Source organism: Rattus norvegicus, chromosome 8 (assembly GCF_036323735.1).
Source record: "Rattus norvegicus strain BN/NHsdMcwi chromosome 8, GRCr8, whole genome shotgun sequence".
NCBI classification, from domain to species: domain Eukaryota; kingdom Metazoa; phylum Chordata; class Mammalia; order Rodentia; family Muridae; genus Rattus; species Rattus norvegicus.
This window is the reverse complement of record NC_086026.1, coordinates 61,410,931-61,430,272: the sequence shown is the minus strand read 5'-3', so window position 1 is coordinate 61,430,272 and position 19,342 is coordinate 61,410,931. Positions and strand designations below refer to the sequence as shown.

General features: G+C 42.1%; 1 long non-coding RNA gene across 1 annotated transcript in view; it reads left to right on the top strand.

Annotated features, from left to right (window-relative positions):
* LOC134479974 (uncharacterized) overlaps positions 1-8,889 on the top strand; it is a 42,202-nt gene extending 33,313 nt beyond the window's left edge. Inside the window, exon 3 of the long non-coding RNA XR_010054048.1 lies at positions 8,611-8,889. This is a non-coding gene — a long non-coding RNA (uncharacterized LOC134479974). The remainder of the gene's footprint in view (positions 1-8,610) is intronic.
* Positions 8,890-19,342: the final 10,453 nt, after the last annotated feature.

Genomic DNA, 19,342 nt, shown 5'->3' with positions numbered 1-19,342 from the left:
AGCTCAAATGCAAGTGGATCAAGGACCTCCACATAAAAGCAGATATGCTCAAACTAATAGAAGAAAAAGTGAGGAAGAGCCTCAAACACATGGGCACTGAGGAAATTTTCCTGAACAGAACACCAATGGCTTATGCTCTAAGATCAAGAATCAACAAATGGGACTTGATAAAATTGCAAAACTTCTGTAAGGCAAAGGACACTGTCATTAGGACAAAATGGCAACCCACATTTTGTGAAAATATCTTTACCAATTCTACATCTGACAGTGCTAATATCCAATATATACAAAGAACTCACAAAGTTAGACTCCAGAGAATCAAATAACCCTATTAAAAATGAGGAGCAGAGCTAAACAAGTAATTCCCAGCTGAGGAATATCAAAGGGCTAAGAAGCACCAAAGAAATGTTCAGCATCCTTAGTCATGAGAGAACTGTAAATTAAAACAACCCTGAGATTCGACCTCATACCAGTTAGAATGGCGAAGGTAAAAAACTCAAGTGACAACAGGTGCTGTCAAGGATGTGGAGAAAGAAGAACATTCCTCCATTGTTGGTGGCAAACTGGTACAACCACTCTGAAAATCAGTTTGGAGAATCCTCAGAAAACTAGACATGGTACTACCTGAGGACCCAGCTTCACCATTCCTGGGCATATACCCAAAAGATGCTCCAATATATAACAAGGACACATGCTCCACTATGTTCATAGTAGCCTTATAATAGCCAAAAGCTGGAAAGAACCCAGATGTCCTTCAACAGAGGAATGTATACAGAAAATGTGGTACATCTTCACAATGGAGTACTACTCAGCTATTAAAAACAATGACTTCATGAAATTCATAGGCAAATGGATGGAACTAGAAAATATCATCTTCGGTAAGGTAACACAATCACACAAGAGAAAATACACATGGTATGCACTCACTGATAAGTGGATATTAGCCCAAAAGCTTAGATTACCCAAGATACAATCCACAGACCACATGAAGCTCACTAAAGTGCACATAAAGACGACTAAAGTGCAGATGCTTCAGTCCTTCTTAGAAGGGGGAACAAAAGTATTCATTGGAGTAGATATGGAGGCAAAGTTTGGAGCAGAGACTGAAGGACTAGCCATTCAGAGCCTGCCCCGCCTGGGGGTCCAGCCCATATACATACAGCCACCAAACCTAGACAATATTGCTGATGCCAAGAAGTGCATGCTGACAGGAGCCTGATATAGCTGTCTCCTGAGAAACTTTGCAAGAGCATGACAAATACAGAGGCGAATGCTCACAGCTAACCATTGAACTGAGAAAGGGAACCCCAATGGTTGAGTAAAAGGATTGAAGGAGCTAAAGGTGTTTGCAGCCCCATAAGAACAACAATACCAATGAAACCGATGTCCCAGGAACTAAACCACCATCCAAAGAGTACACATGGACAGACCCATGGCTCTAGCTGCATACGTAGCAGAGAATGGCCTTGTTGGACACCAATGGAAGGAGAAGCCCTTGGTCCTGCCAAGGCTGGACTCCCTCTCTGTAGGGGAATGTCTGGGTGGGGAGGCAGGAAAGGTATGTGGATGGATGGGGGAACACCCTCATAGAAGAAGGGGGAGGGGGATTAGATAGAGGGTTTATGGATGGGAAACTGGGAAAGGAGAGAACATTTGAAATGTAAATTTAAAAATAATCCAATAAAAATGTTTTTAAAAAGACACTGAAATGCATCTAACATAAGTTTTATTTCTTTCATAATTTTCTAGCAGTAGTTTTCCCTTCCTTTTTATTACTGTTCTTGGGATTCATATTTTAAATAACATAGAAATAGACTATTTTGATTTCCTGTAATATACCAAGTCATTTTCAGATGAGCAGGAAAAGTGAAAATACAAAATATTAAAACTAATGAAAACGTATGAGTAGATAAAGAAAAGCAAGCATAAATGGTCCACAATCACGTAAAAAGGTTTAAATTCACTCCGAGTTGGATAAATTTAAATTAAGAATAATCATAATAATCATTTTGTCAACTGAAGCGCCTGAGAAGTTATAACACTTGCATTTGGTGACGGATAAAGGGAAATTACTGAAATGTATGGAAAGGAAATTTAGATGCTACAAGCTTTTATGATCAGCAAACTCATGCATTTGTCATTCATCAATGCTTCATCGTACTCTCGAAAGCCAACCTAATGGGAAGAGTGCCAAGATGTCAGCACACATTAAGATCCAAGAACTGAAAACAACATAGAAGGCTATTAATGGGGGAGATGGCTGAATATGGTGGTCCATCCACAGAATTCCAGAAAGACACTGGGAATGAGTGATGAATGAGGGAGGGAGGGGCGCGGAGGTGACAGTTGTCATCGACAAAAGATATTTGAATCTATTTGTAGGAGAAAGTTCAACCAGCCAGCCTACCTGGCACCCTTCACTTCTAAACTAAAAAGTGTGGCTCACCATCCTCCTGAATATTCCCAAAGTCAGAACGCTGAGTTCTGAAGTAGTGTGAGTAACAGTATCCGACCCGCAGATGAGTCTGCACCCTCCATGTCTCCCCTAATGTGTTTCTGCACAGAGATCGTGGGGGCAGGAGCTCTCACTGTCTAATCCAAGGTGATGCACTAACCAATCAGTGGATGGGCTTCCACTATGTAAGTAGTTGTTCAGGTGCAATAGCAGACACTGTTCCCTGAACTGTCTCTGGAGTGGTTCATCTCCTTCCCTTACCAACCCACAGGCATTGCAGTCTTGCATGGTAGAGGGTTTGGGGGGGAGGGAGTGTAACCACATTTTGTAAGGAATTATTTTTTGAGTCTTGACATGCTGAAATAGAAAGTTGATATTGGTAGATGGGAACACAGTCAGATGATAGATAGATGATAGGTAGGTAGGTAGATAGATAGATAGATAGATAGATAGATAGATAGATAGATAGATAGATAGATAGACAAACAGACAGAGACTTCATATAAATAGGCATATAGATATTTATATAAATGTGGGTTCAAGCATGTGAAAGACTTCACTAGGTTTTAACATGGGTCATTTTGACATGTCAACTGAACGTGTTATTGTTCCAGAATTTCAGAGCTTCAGTCCACAGTTGCTTGGTTCTATTGCTTTGGGTCTGTGGCTGCACAGAACATCATGGTAGGACTATGTGTCACAGGAAATCCTGTTGGTCCTGGCCAACAAGAAAGCTCTGAAACCCTGACCATTAACATGGCCCTGGTTCAGAAATGGGATAATGAAGTCTTAATGGGGTGGGACAGAGAGAGCAGGCACCCATGATTAAAAACAATATATAGTATCCCATTCCTATAAAATATACCTATAAATTAATGCATAAATTTAGTTAACACATAATATATGTTTCTTATGCTCTTAAAAACATATTTGAAAAATGGTTAGCAAAATTTACTGTTCTCTATTCCAGTGGAATTTTAGGCAAACTATACATTCTTTTTTTATTCTTTAGGTTGGTTGAATTAGTTAAGATAATGATGTTCTGTTAATATTTTATATGACATTACTTACTGTCATTTATATCCATAAAATTATTCATGTGTATTGGAAAACATGTTCTGTTCTGTAATTTTTATTTTAATAAATTCATATTTTGCATAACAAGTCTACTTAATAGTGAAAAGATACGAAGAACATAAATACAACGATGAATGATATAAATGGGGAAAGTCCTCTCTCTTCCTAACCTTTACATTAGTGGTTTCCCAGCCTAGGTAGACATAGAGTTACACTATTAAATCTAGGGGCTCAGGTGCTGGAAAGATGGTTCGGTGGGTAAAGTGCTTGGCATGTGAGCATGAAGACCTGACTTCAGATCCCTAAGAACCCACGTAAATCCAGGCACAGTTGCATGTCTTTGTACTCTAAGCATTCCTGACAGTAAGGTGGAGGCTGAGACAGGAGAATTACCACAAACTCACAGTTCAGGTAGTGTTGTAGATGCAGCAGTGAAGAGAGTATCTCAAGCAAGGCCATGACCAGCAAGATTCCTGATGCCATATCATCCTACCATGGTGTTCTGTGCAGCCACCAACCCAAAGCAATGGACCCAAGCAACTGTGGACTGAAGCTCTGAAATCCTGGGACAAAATAAACCTTTCCTCCTTTTAAGTTTCTGACTTCAGGCAATTTGTCATAGTAACAGAAAGCTAACTAATGCACAAGGGGTAAAGGAAATACACAATAATGTGCTAAGCTGATCCAAAGGCACTGTGACAAACATCCTCCTTGTTGCTTATCCCAAGTACTTGCATTAGGGAAATTAAACTGAAAAAATACTTAAGAAATTAAAGAAAAGAAATGAGCAAACAACTGAGCAGAGTTATTCCAAGTACTTCTTTATAATGCCGTGACCTGTGCCCCACTAGTATTTCAGTCCCACACATGAAAACACTTAATCTCGTTCAGACCACTGTGTGACCACCGGAGTGGGAAGGAGATGTTCTCATATCCAGATTTATAATGGTTCATAAAGCCGAGGGAGACCTGAACAGCCACCTCCATTGCGACCAGCTTTATCACTTAGTGCCCTGTCATTGCCTTCCCCTCTTGAGGCAGGATGTAGCTCCAGGCTAAGCTGCATGGGCTTAATATAGGCTCCGGATATTTATGTTCTCACAAAGTCAGTGTAGGAGCAAGTGCTCTCCTGAGAAGTTAGGTGCTAACCTCCACTCCATATGTTCTAGCCCTGCTTATTTCCAGTTCATGCATTCATAATTTAAAATTACTTCAGGCAGGCAGTCTGGAGGATGTCCCTTAGCATAGACAGTAGGAGTAAGCACCCCCCAAAGAATATTGATATAGTTTTGCTATGAACCAAAGAAAGGAGTCCATAAACAATTTGTTCTCATGCCTACTGCCAGAACGTCTCTGTATTACTACGCGAAAGCTTAGAGCATGGTCTCTGGCATTCCTCTAAGTTAAACTGCAAAGTTTAACATAGAATCATCCCATGCACATCAATTTAATTTGTTTCCTGGTGTCAGGTTGTTCTATTCATTTATCCTAAAAAAAAAAATAGCTCAGGAAGGCAACTGAGAGACCTACTAAGTTCCACAAGTTCCTCCTTCCACAAGTTCTGTCCTCACTTTGACTGGACAGCCACACTTGCATGTTAAGGAACTAGTGTGTGCTTTTCTCATTGTGACTGCTTCAAGTAATTGCATTCTACCCACCTAAACTTGTGAAATCATGCATGCACACAGCAGAAACACTCAGAGGTCTGTTGCAAGTGGAGGCTTCCCTCCTTAGAGCTGGCTCCAGCCGCCTCCTGTCTCGTGCTTTCCAGGCTGTCACTTTGTTCTCATCTCTTCTGTCTTCCACTTCAGTTTTTGACAGTTCCCTTTGAAAATTGATCTTGCCACCCCACATCTCTCCTGCACACAGCCCTGGCCACCTTCTTCTGATACAGTGGGAATAGTCATTGGGTGAGGGGTACCTCTACTCTCCCCCCACTGTAGTGCCATATTGGATTTGGGCCTGGCCGCTTTGTAACTGTAAGGCCACAGTTAAAGTCATGGGATTGTTGGACAGAGGCCTCTCCCATGTATTTACGGCACAGGAAGAAAAGACCAAGTAGTAAACACCCGATATCTCCACTGCATGACCTCTGCTGAGCCCGGCTGATGCATGTGGAACCGACACACCTGGACCACACCTGGGTGGTGGTCAATTTACTTCTGCCTTTTGCTTCCTCAGCCTTTATCCTGGAGATTTAGGCTGGTCTTCTGGGATTTCTCCCTAATTAATTCAGGTCTTGTAGTTGGTCTTTTGTTACCGAAGTCACGAGCCAGGTAGTCACGAGCCAGGGTTTCCCACTGTGCTTCCCAGATATTTTCTACCTGGAGACTTGGGTATATAAGTGGTGAATAAAGCTACAGGAGTCTCTCACTCTTTTTCCTCACTCTCACTCTTCCTTCCGCTCTTCCACTCTTCCACTCTTCCACTCTTCCACTCTTCCACTCTTCCTCCCTCCCTCTCTCTCTCTCTCTCTCTCTCTCTCTCTCTCTCTCTCTCTCTCCCTCCCTCCCTCTCTCTCTTCCTCTTTTCCTCTCCTGGCTTGACATGATAACCTGTGTGTGTGTATGTGTGTTTCTTTCATCCCGTAGGCTTTTGCCCGATTCTCGGTACTGTGTCGGTGCTGGCACCGACACCCCACTAGTCCCCTGGCACCTAATAACCTGCCTAGGGAAGTTAGAAAGCTTCCAGCCACATCTCTTTCTAATCTATCCTCTACGTTGAAGCTCAGTGACTCTTCTTTAAATAAAATTCTTATACTAGCTCTAGCTTGCTTAAAGTTCTTTATGGCTCCTACAGCCGCCAATATGGCTAAGGTATCGGTCAGTGTGGTAGTGTCTCTTTGCATTCCTACCACCTGTTCCGTCTCCTCTCCCACTCCTCCACGTTCATCCCTCGTCTTGAGCATGGGGTATATTTGCATTTCTCCCACCTGACCATAATAATGTCATACCTAGAGTACTCCTTATAACATGTAGTAAGTGAATTCTAAATCTTCAAGCTTAATGTTGTATTTTCCTTTCTAGAAAATCCCCTCCCTTTTTCTAAGCAGAGCTTAGTATCTCACTCTTGATGGCTTTCTGGCGCTTTTCGTGAATCTTACTGTAACTCACTGTGATCACTCCTGTTTAAAGCTAGTCTTCCTGGTGGTTTATGAACTCTCGGGAGGGAGGATTGCTTTTAATCACATAGGATGTGATTACGGGTAATTGAAGGAACTAATGAATGAATGAATGAATGAGTGAAGATTTTTTTCTTTTCTTTTTTTCAGAGCTGGGGACCGAACCCAGGGCCTTGTGCTTCCTAGGCAAGCGCTCTAACACTGAGCCAAATCCCCAACCCATGAGTGAAGATTTTAGCGGTACCTTTGGTGTATAACTCCTGCAGCTATAACAGCACTCACTTATTCATGATGAGAGAAATAGATTAGAAGCAACAATCGTTAACCCTGTGCAAAAGTGCTATTCTCCAGGAACTCTGAAATAGCAAATGCTGAGATACAGAAAGAAAGAAAGAAAGAAAGAAAGAAAGAAAGAAAGAAAGAAAGGAAGAAAGAAAGAAAGAAAGAGAGAGAGAGAGAAAGGAAGGGAGAGAGAGAGAAAGGAAGGGAGAGAGAGAGAGAGAGAGAGAGAGAGAGAGAGAAAGGAAGGGAGAGGGGGGGAAGAAAGAGGGAGGAAGGGAGGGAGGAAGAGAGAAAGAAACAAAGAAAAAAAGAAAGAAAAAAGAAAGAAGGTTTTGCCAAATTAAAATTAGAAACGATTAAGAAAAACTGAGAAATGATTGTGTTGAAACCATTTTCAAATGCAGTACATGAGCAACAAGGAGAAAAACCATGACCATCAGGGATAGTCCTTAGGAAAGAGAGGGAATGTACATCCAGTGATGGAAGGTTATTCTGGTTTGAATGAGAGTGTACTCCCCTATGCTCCTGTTTTTAAACACTTGGTCCCCAGCTGGTGGCATTGTTTGGAGAGGTTATGAAACCTTTAGGTTCTGGTGGTTTTCTAGAGGAAGTACATCACTTGGGGGGTAGACTTTGAACTCCCCACTCCACTTTCCGCTTGTTGTCTCTGCTCTCTGTATATAGTTGAGATGTGATCCCTCAGCCTTCTGCTCCAACTGCCTGCTGTCATGCCATTCCTCAATACTCCTGAACCTTAAGCCTAAATAAACTGTTTCTTCCTTAATTTGGCTCTATTCAGAGTATTTTATCACAGCAACAGAAAAGTAACTAACACAGCTAAAGTGGTTGTGTGAGGGAATATAACGTTGCTCAGGAGGCAACATATTAGCCAGGAAGAGACGAGGCCAGAAAAAGCCATAGAATTGAAGCAAGGTGTTCATAACTTGTGTTCTTTCTGGTTTCTATCACAGCAAGGAAATTATAAGATTTTGGTAGGTAATATTAGAGAATTGAAAAAACTCTGGAAACTCTGGAAGCTCTGGTTGGTTGATATTGTTGTTCTTGTAGGGTTGCAAACCCCTTCAGCTCCTTCAGTCCTTACTCTAAATCCTTGTGGGGACCCTGTACTCAGTCCAGTGGTTGACTAAGAGCATCCACCTCTGTATTTGTCAGACTCTGGCAGCTATATCAGGCTCCTGTCAGCATGCACTTCTTGCCATCTGCAATAGTGTCTAGGTTTGGTGGCTGTATATGGGATAGAGCCCCAGGTGTGGCAGTCTCTGGGTGGCCTTTCCTTCAGTCTCTGCTCCATATTTTGTCTCTGTATTTCCTCCTTTGAGTATTTCATTCCTCCTTCTAAGAGGGACTGAAGCATCCACACTTTGGTCTTCCTTCTTCTTGAACTTCATGTATTCTGTAAATTGTATCTTGGGTATTCAGAGCTTTTAAGGTCTATTACTTAGCCTTTTCATGGTTCCATTGAATTTTTTAATTCTAAAAACATAGACAGAGAAAACAGGTTCCTGGCCCCATGTATCATGTCCCTTGCTGGGTAATCCAGGGCATTTCCACAGACAGAAAAGAATAAAACAAACAGTCATCCAAGAATGACCTGAAAGTTCTTCTATATTAATAATACAACAACAGTCTGACCTCTGCTATTTTTATTTTCAAGGCATGCATCGATCAACCAGCCACAAAGACCACTGGCACATCAGACCCTAGATGAGAAGGCCACCTCAGCATTCTCTACCTCCTGCCAAGAACCTTTTGCTGAGAGAGGGATTGCTTACAAAGTAACTCAAATAGCCTGTAAATCCTCTGTTCTAGATACTGTGTTATAGCCTTCAGTCATGCTTGTCCAGTCTGTGATTTTTCAGCAAAACCTGGAAGAAACAGTCATTAAAAAAAAAATCTGTTGTTCAATTTCCTACATTAAATACAATTGGAGTCAGTAAAGCCTACGTTTCATGTAAAGTTTTATGCATAATATTTCTTTTATTTAAAAAATGAGAACAGGACTAGAAAAGTTTGGCTATTCTAAAAGAAATTGTGTGTATCCCTTCCTTTCTAATTAGGTCAAACAAAACTCATGCCAGAGCCTGCTGACTTTTCTGCACTCAGTAACCTCAGCCCACAGTGCAAGGTCTGGTTGCTATCAGCCAAACTGTAGCACATTCTAAACTAGGAGTCAGTTCATGCCTGACTAGCTTGGGTTCCTGTGCAAATGCAGAATTTCTACCTCAACATTCCTGACTCCTCTCTGACTGTCTCCCCAAAACTCACTCATCTGGGATATCTTGTAGATGTAGCCAGACACCTAGCAGGCACGTGAACAGCAAGTAATGAAAATTCCCCCTTTCATTTGCAGCCCCTTGTAAAGAAACAAATTCTTTCAGAAACGATAGAATTTTGAAGACATTTTAATTCCCATGATGCGATCTGTGTCCTTCCACCCCCACTGTTCCTTGGTTTCTTTCCTTAACGAACACCAAACTCCCCCAGTTCCCTGACCACATCACATTTCTGATTCCCTTGGGACTTTACCAACGCTGTTTCTCTTCCTCTTTTGTTGCCAACTGCTTGATGTGACATTCTCCCACTTGTCGTCTTCTCCTTCCCTGACACCCACTGCCATTGCCCCCAGATAATCATCCCTCCCTCTTCTGTACTGACTGCTACGGTGTAATAGTCCCCAGCTTCTTGTTACTGTTTAATGTAATTTAATCTGAGCTTGTCACCTGACTACCAGCTTTGTCACTGAATGATATTCAACAGTTCATTTCATTTTTCTGGGTCTCAGTTTCCCAACCTAAAAAAAAAAAAAAGACAGTAATAGTCTCTATCTCATTACATTGTTAAAATTAATGGACATGAAGAATGCCCCACCCCTTCTAACACATACTTTTTATCGCAGTGATCATGTGACTCTGGGTTGTAGCTGTTTACCCAGGTTCACTTTTCCCACTAGACTGGCTGCTTCTTGGAAACTGAAACCAATCCCATAATGCCCAGCACCCGGTAAACACAAAGTATGTGCATTTTGAATTAAACTCCATGATAAAATATAAAATGAATGACATTACTATGTGGCAACACAAGAAATTACTGATTGTAGCTTGAGTGGACAACTGTGTCGAGTGCAATTGGAGATCATCTTTCTCTTCCAATACCTTCCTTCCCATGTCCTGTCTCCCATGGCTCACCGTCAGTCACTCATTATCCATCAGTTGCCTACCATATGCCAAGCAATGTGCTACATAAGGATTGGAAAGAGACAAGAAAGCAGTTATTTGAACGATGTGGGTGGGCCGTAGTGCGATAGTACCCAAAATACCGTGGAAAAGTTTAGGAGACAACTAACTCACATTTTGAGGTACAGGAATGAAAGACACTACCTGACACTAGAACCACCTGCCCTGGAGATGTACTCTCTGGCTGCTGTACTAATTATAACTGACCAATCAGCTGCCCAGCAACCCCCGCCCAGAGAACCCTTACTTTACCAATGGTAGTTCTATTGCAGCATTACTTCCTGAAGGATATTCATTTCTTTAAAGTTGATAAAACTAAATGTAACGTGTTCTTAAAACCGTGGGATGCCTGGATGTCTAAGTTAGGGTTTCAATTGCTCGGGCAAAACACCATGACCAAAAAGCCAGTTCATACTTACCCTGGCTTGCTCAGCCTTGTAGACCCCAGGACCACCAGCAGAGGGATAACACCTCCTGTAATGAGCTGGGCCCTACCTCATTGATCATCAACTGAGAAAATGCCTTAAAACTGTATCTCATGGAGGCATTTCCTCATTCGAGGTTCCTTTCTCTCTGATGACTCAAGTTAGACGCCCAAAACCAGCCAGCACACTGGGGCAATACTAATCAGATCCTCCTTGTTCTCATAGAAGTAACTGCAATAAATCTTTCTTGGTCATGTAACAACATCTGATTGTAGGATCCGGGTTGTCTCTAAACGATTGTTAAATTGTGCACCCGTAAATGATGCTGATATGATGATGATGGTGTGATGATGATGGTGGTGTGATGATGATGATGGTGGTGTGATGGTGGTGGTGGTGGTGTGATGGTGGTGGTGGTGGTGTGATGGTGGTGGTGGTGTGATGATGATGATGGTGTGATGATGATGATGGTGTGATGATGATGGTGTGATGGTGGTGATGGTGTGATGATGATGATGATGGTGTGATGATGATGATGTTGTGATGATGATGATGGTGTGATGATGATGATGGTGTGATGATGATGATGGTGTGATGGTGGTGGTGGTGGTAATTTGAAAAGCCTTGGTTCCCACGCTTGCAGCCTCTACATTACACACACAGCACTCTTAGTCAGCCTCTCCATCCTTTAATGGGTAAAACGTTTGTTGAACATAGAGTGAGGAGGCAATTATTACTAGCTCAAAGGTTAGCAAATTTTGAATATTTAAATCCCTTATTTCCTTTCCTCACCATTGCACTTGAGAGAGTTAGTTACGCAGTAAGATAATTTGGGGCAGTATTAGTACACTGAAGATGCAACAGTCACTAGAATCTCTCCGGTTTTAAGCCGCCTCTGGCCATACCCTGAGTCACTCCAATCTCCGTGTTCCCAGGCGTGGGGCAGAGGTTCCTCGTTTTATCTCAGCACTACATTCAAGCAGTCCTCTTGAGCTCACACCTTTCCTTTCCATGAGAAACATGGTGCTTTGTCCCTCCTATTACCCATGTTACATGATTCCATATGTCAAATTTGACTTTATTGGTGAAGTTTAAGAGTCTTGATGCTGACAGGATTGGGCTTGGACTCTGGCTCCGCTGCTAATGATGGGTGTGACCCTCAGCAAGTCCCTTAACATCTTGGAAGCTAGTTTCCCAGTTGGAGCAAAATTGTTGTAAAGATCACATGTTGAGGTGGGCACACAGCTCCATTGGTAGCGTGCTTGCCTGGCCTGCAGGAATCTCTGGGTCCCATCACCAGCATCACACAAGCTGGGTCTCCGCACATACCTGTAATCCCAGCATCTGGAGGTGGAAGCAGGGGTATCATAAATTAAAGATCTCGTTAGCTATATAATGAGTTCAAGGCCAGCCTGGGCTCTATAAGACCCTGTCTCTATAAAACTAAAACTGAAAACGACTGCATGCATCACATTTATAAAACGCTTTTAATAACTAAGCATTGTGCCAAGCGATCAGACAGGACATGGGGACAAATATCCTAGCACCATGTAATAGGGACTTCTAACATGCCCCAAATCTATCTCCCAGTCACAAAGATAAAGGCCTGTTTTCTTTGCAAGTCCAGCCATGAGGTGTTATTAGCTCCAGGCCTCTAGCCTTCAAAGGCCTCTAAGCATCCCATTAAGAACCCCGCGTGACCGTTTCCCTGAGGCAGGCAGCATGCCGCAGTGTGCATAGCTGTGACTGTGCCTCTGCGTCTGAGTCCAGCAGAGCCGGTGGCTGACATGATGAAGGACACAGTGCACAGTGTGCCTTTTTAGTTTCCAAATGAATGAAAAGGGCACACTGAAAGTGAGCCTTACCACAGCATCTGGGGACAATAATGACTCACAGGAAAGACAAAGACTGAGTAAGCACCAACGGAAGGCCACCCATCTTCTCATCACCGTCGCTTGGGAAAGATGGGCTCCAGATAAAAGATGTAGAAATACGTGGATTACAAAGTCCCAGGCTTGTGAGGAAAGTCTAATTCCCATCAGATTTCCCCGAATATAGTAGCCACACTAGGCGCTGGGGGAGAATGCAGAGAGGCCAGAGATGTTAGAAAATTCTGCATGTGGCATGCATCTGCACCACAGCCATCACTGCAGATCGGCTGTAAGAAGGCTATTAGATGCCTTTGATGTGAGTTATTACAGTCTGTTTTACCAATGGCAAAAACAAAATTGGAGCTTCTTCACTGCATTTATATTTTGTCCCAGGTCTAGACAGAAACCTAAAGGGAAAATTTAATACTAGAGAAAATCTTTAATGCTCTAGTCTTCTTCTGTTGTTGTTGTTCTTGTTATTATTATCATTATTATTATATCATTATTATTTATCACTCTGGACTCTATTTAATCTTGGTGTGCCCTAAGTGTGAAGGAATCCTATTACCTTTACTTCAAATCTGTTTATTTCCGTGGTTACTTATTGAATATATCTTATGTCTTATATATTAGTGAGTATATATTTGTGCAGTGAAGTGACTCCTTGATCTTTTTTAAGCATGTGTGTTTGTGTGTATGTGTATGTAGAGAGTGTGTGCATGAGCATGGAAGCCATATGAGGGCACTGGATATCCTGCTGTGCAATTTTCTGCCTTATTCCCTAGAAAATGGGTCTCTCACTACACCTGGAGCAAGGCTGGTGGCCTACAAACCCTAGCAATCCTCCTGTCTCTACTCTCTACCACACCCTAGTTACAGGCCAACTTGGCCATACCCGGCTTGATATGTGGGTGCTGGGACCTGAACCCTGGGCCTTTCGCTTGCATAGGAAACACTTGCCCTCGTCACCATTCTTGCCTTGATTTTTGATTCTGTGTTCAAAGTTTTGAACTAAAATACTGTTTATATAATATTCCTCAGGGGGAAAATGCAATCACCATCCTTCAACACTGTGTACACAGCCTGAGACCCAAGAACTGCTTTGTTAAGTGACTTTGTGTTTTGTGCATTTGTGGCGATGACTACAAGGTTTATGGGTGATCAAATTGTCCAAAACTGAGACAGGACAGCAAGACTGGAGCAAAGAAGAAGACATAGGGGAAAGAAAGAAACTACGTACCCTTGGAATTCAATCTATGTTTCTTATTAGCTGAGAATCAAGAACTGAATGCGATTGGCAGAAAGCAGGCAGAAGCCCACTCTGAAGGCTGCCTACAGAAAACGCTGGGTGCTCCTGAGACAGTGTTAAAACATGGAGTGAGCGACCTTCATTGAGCCAGAGCCTATGCCCCTTTGAGTTTAACAATATCATCATCCCTCCCTGATCTGAACAATGTATCTCACAAGCTAGTTACAATTTTATTTACAGAGGGATTCCTCCAGATAAAGTGAACAAGTAAACCAGCTCATATTGTTTTACTTAACCTTTGAACTGCCATTTGGTTTTACATTTTGTTTACTCTTTAAACCTGGCTTTAAATTACATCCTTCAGAAGAAGTGGCTTCCAAAGTAGCAGAACTGCAGATGCAGCTGCTGCTGGGAGCTTAACATAGGTCTCCCTTAATGCCTACGCTAAACTGTGTCTTACCTCTCTCATCACTTCCTTCATAAAACCAACCTTGCTTCATGCTCACTCAGCCTGGAGTACTTTCCTGCTGCTGTTAGTTAAGATCTCAGGAATACATGAGTAGAGCTCCCATGGCAGGGAGGCTCATCAGGCTGCAACCAGCAGCGTAGAGTTGGATCTCTGCTGCAGGCAAGATCGCCATTGTCTATGTGTGGTCTATTGTTGGCCAAAACACCACAAAATCAACATCGTGTTTACTTCCTTGGAGAATTCTAAAGAACTTCCTAGAAGACTTGAGAGCTAAAATCAAACAGCTTAGAAGTTGTGTGCCAAAACATCTTGGGTTTTTTTTTTTTTTTTGTTTTTGTTTTTTTACTGGAGTTAAAAGATTCTTAAAAACTCTGTGCATGTGTGTGAGTTCTCGAGTTTTTATTTCATGACCTCTCACCCTGATTGCTGTATATGAGAAGCATCCTGAGGCAGGTACCTCCTGGTACTGTAGAAACTGACTGTACTAGGTATTAATTACCCAGCTTCTCTTAGAGCAAAGGTTTTGGAGCATGGCCTAGACTCCTCTGACTGAAGGCTCACACCATAGGTTTGAAGCAAGACAATATATAATGACACAAAAGGAAAGGGAATAAACCTCCCCCAGTCTTGTCTGGCAAGAGCAGAAACTATCTTTTCACGAGTGGCCACTTCCTGCACAGCATCAGGTTGGAGGTGAGACCAGCTTTTAGTATCTTGCATGTCAGCAGAGGACATGTATGTCCTTTATTTGCTTGAGATCTTTGTACTTGCAGGAATTAGACATGATGGATGGCTCCACAGTCTCCTGGCCTGATTCTCTAGCACTCTAGTGATTATAAAAAATAACTTGGGGTTGGGGATTTAGCTCAGTGGTAGAACGCTTGCCTAGCAAACGCAAGGCCCTGGGTTCAGTCCCCAGCTCTGAAAAAAAAGAAAAAGAAAAAATAAATAACTTACATTCTCCAATTAATTGTATGAGAGTAAAATCCTGACTTGCTTAAAAATATATTGAAAACATTATTATGTGAAATGGGCTTAGATTTTTTTTAAACCTACCTTTAATAAGGGTCCTCACACACTTTAATCCCTCTTCTCCCCCACTGCCCAAAGGTAGGGGAGAAAAGACGGTAAATAGGACAATCGGATATGGGTCTGTTCAGAAGTAGTTCTTTGGGGGCAATTCCAATCTTCGTTTGTCAAAATACCAGCAGTTCAATTCAGTAGTGCCCAGAGACCAAACTCAAATGAGCAGAGGTGTCCCACACAATCCAGCAGAAACAGCCAGGCTTCCGCTGAATCAGCATGAGTCACCAGGAGCGATCAGAACCAGCCAGGATGCCAGGAGCTCTTTGCCTTGTGCCTCTCAGTGAAATGAAGTTCAGGGAAGACTAGAGACCAACGAAGCATTGCAAGCCCAGCTATGCAAGCACCCTGTCACGGTCCCTCGAGTGGTCTTTATACTCTCTCCCAAAACGTCACACACCCTCTCACGAGTCGTTTCAGCAAAGCCTCATGTGAGTCTCACTCAGCAAGATACCTCATAAATCTGTATCACCTGACACAGACAGAAACCTCCACTCCAGTGTCATAGCGTAAGAAACAAAGCAGTTTTCACTTAAGAATGAAGAGAGAACAACACCGCCACAGCTGGGCAACTTCACAGGGACTCAGCCTTGCAGTAGCAAAAGCACTTGCTTCAGTTTGGGAGCTCTCCCCCACTGTGTACTTCTGAGGAGCGGTGGCTGCGTTCCGACATGCAACAGTAAGTAAGCACGTGGCCGTTTCCTCATACCTAGTCTCAGGTCTTCACACTGTTCCTTGGCTTCCAGCCTGTCCATTCTTCACACTTACTGGCCATTCAGGGAGTTTGGTGTGGGGAATCACTTCTCATGCACTGAGAAATTCTGGAGTACTAGGATGACCTATTCATTGCATTGGACTTCCCCTTATTTTACTCACTTTTTCCTACTTTCTTGGCTAATCTCCTTACCATAATGTCCTACTTATTTAAAAAAAAAGCCTTGACAAATATTCTGTGTTTGAGAGTCCCAGAGAATAAAAGTTAAGTGTTGTTACTACATTCAGGAGTAGATGAAGTGATGGACAGGTTTGGAGTTCAAAGTATTGAGCTTCATGTCATGCATATATGTCATGTTTATATATATATAATATATAATATGACTAACAAAAAGTATTTATAGTATATAATAAATATATAAAATTATAAATAAACAGTATATAATATGTATGTAAATATATCTATTTTTTTATTTTATACACTTTTTGTTAGTCATGCTTTTTGTGTCACCAAGGATCAGACATGAGACCTGGGGCTTACCCTATGCCACTTAACTCCTTCCCTAGCCATGAGTTTCTTTGAGACCGGGTCTCACCACATAGCCCACATTAGTCTGGAATGCATTATCTAGCCCAAGCTGTCTCTGAACTCATGGCTCTCCTGTCTTTGCTTCCATAATTAATGTTTTAAAAAGAAGAATCCTTAAAGAAAAAGGAAGACTCTTACCTACTATGCTGCATTTCATCTAACTCTTTGGACAGTAAATCAGAGCACTAAGCCGCATGCATTTTATCAGCCAGTGGGATAGTACTAACTCTTCTTGCTGCAGTTTTCCTGTATTCTTTGTTCCTGGATGGAAGGAATTTTGTTCGTTTTTTTTTTTTTTTCTGTACTTCTGAAAGAAGACAAAATCTTTGGTAAGAATTATATCTGTATCCTATTCCCAGAGAGTAGTGTCCTTTAAAGCAGAATCTTAAAAACCTTTAACAACTCATTTAAGTAACTCAAGTATAACTGTCTCACCTACTAAACAAGGAAGCTTATTTGTGACCGCATGATTTGGGATGAATGTAGTTAACCACAAAACCCAACTCCCTTGGAATTATGAGCACTGCAACTTAACAGAGAAAAGGCATGCATGAGTGAGATCCACTAGCTTGCTCAAGCATGCAGCTTATCACAAGTGAAACTAGACGGCTCAGACTCAAAACTAGCCTCCAGACTTCAGACCTTCTGTTTTTCCTCAACTGTGTCTCCTAACTATAATGTTAACTGTGGTGCTTATCACCACAGAGCCCAGAGGGTTTAGATGAAGAAGATGGGTAGAGCAGACAGTGTGTATAGTGCATGGTCCCTAGTTCAGCGGTATTCTGTGTACAGGATGGATGGGTAGCACCTCTCCAGCTCCCGGTGACTGAACAGGAGCAGGCACCTACAAGAAAGCCAGTCATCAGCCTGACACAAATAGTTTTGACTCACCAGAGGTGATTTGTGTAAACCAGATTCTAGCTCAGTCTTGTTCTTTCTAACAAGAACTTCCGGTTGACTCACCCTTTCTGTACATAACGGCTATATGAATATTTTGATTACTGATTGGTTATAATAACCCTGTTCAAGTTTGTCTTTCACTATTCTGTGTAAACATGTATTAACAGGAAAAAAAATCACGTATTTGGAAGTTCCTCATCTACCTAACACCTGACAGCTACTTTTTTTCTAGAGACCTTTGCTCCTAGAACTTTATTGGCCCAGTGCAGTCTTGGTCCTTATTCTGCTTCTTGGGTTTTCCTTGATCTGCTTGGTAAAGGGCATTCTGAGTCTTTTACACAGATTACCTCAAGTCACACAGAAAACTCAAAAGATAAACACTACTCATATACTCATGTGACTGGCAAAGATTGTGAGACACAGGGCAAGGCAAGGGTTTGCATCAAGCTGATGGTGGAGAAGAGGCTGTAGTAATTTAAAACATCTCCCCCAAGTTTGTACGGTGAAGACTTTGCTCCCAATGGAGCGATGCTCTTACGTGGAGTTTTGCATGTGAATGAATCATGAGGTCTCTGATTTTATCAATGCAGTAGTCCATTTGGTGGATTCTTACAGTAGTGTGTTACTGGGGAGTAGTGACAATTTTAGGAGATGGGCATTCCTTTGAGGAAGTTGGTCATTCAGAGAGTACCTTAAAAGGTACCTTGGAACTCCAGCCTCTTTCTCCTCTCTGGTCTTACTTTCAGGATGTCATGAATTGAGCAGATTTGCTCTGTCACATGCTCCCTGAATGATTTTCTGCTTTGCGATAGGCCTAAAAGCAAAGGATCCAGCCAGCCATGGACTGAAATTGTGAACCGAGAAAATCTTTCTGGTGGGAGTCCTGGGTCGTTTGTTACAGCAACAGGAGGCTGAGTAGCACAGTGTATTACAGAGATAATGTGAAGGCTGAAACATCAAGCAAGACGCCCATGTCAGGAGATGATGGAACAATGACGGGCAAGGTGCCCATGACACAAGATGAATTCTGCTGCCATTGGTTTAGTCTCCTGCTCATGTCCAGTCGAACATTCCAGACACTTCTCAAGTTCAACCTGTCTAAAGCCCTTTTGCAAAAATCCCTATTCTTCCTCTTCTTTTTATTTTTTGAAAGATGCCATTATCATCATTACTAAATGTCTGGTACATTACCAAAGGAGCCTTCTGAGAAACACAGAAATATCTAAGATCCTCCCAGGTATCCAATTTGTTTCTCTATCTTATTCATTTACTAAAACTTCCCATACCCTCTTTTAACCATAAGCCACTCAGTGACCAAGATTGTCTGTCATCAAGTCTAACATTTATTGAGTGTTTTTCTAAAGGTCACGGTTTGCCCTAAGCAGTGTGTGTGTTCGTTGTGCTATTTGGCCTGTGAGGCATGGTAGTTACAGATGTAGGTTTAAATCCTAGCTTTGCTGTGTGATTTGGATTCAACTTCCATGAGGTTTAATGATCACATGGGACTCTGAGTGCTTAGAAGAGGGACATCTAACACAGATGAGTTTCACAGGGATGGAATGAAGCGCTAACACAATTCTTGCCTCATAAAGTTCTTAGGAGAAGGGTGTTGGAGACAGAGAGATCAGCCGGTCCATGTAAACAAGGGTTCAAAACATTTGGTAATGACAATACAGTTTTACCAAGAACATTAAAGACATGTTCAAACTAAAAAGTCTACAAGGGCCAGGCAAGTCAGATAAAGAAGGGAGGCTGGGCCAAGATAGGACAAGGAAAAGATATAAAATCCAAGGCAAATGGGAGAGAACATGACCCACTTTAAGCAACCAGCCTGTACTTGGACCAAGACCAAG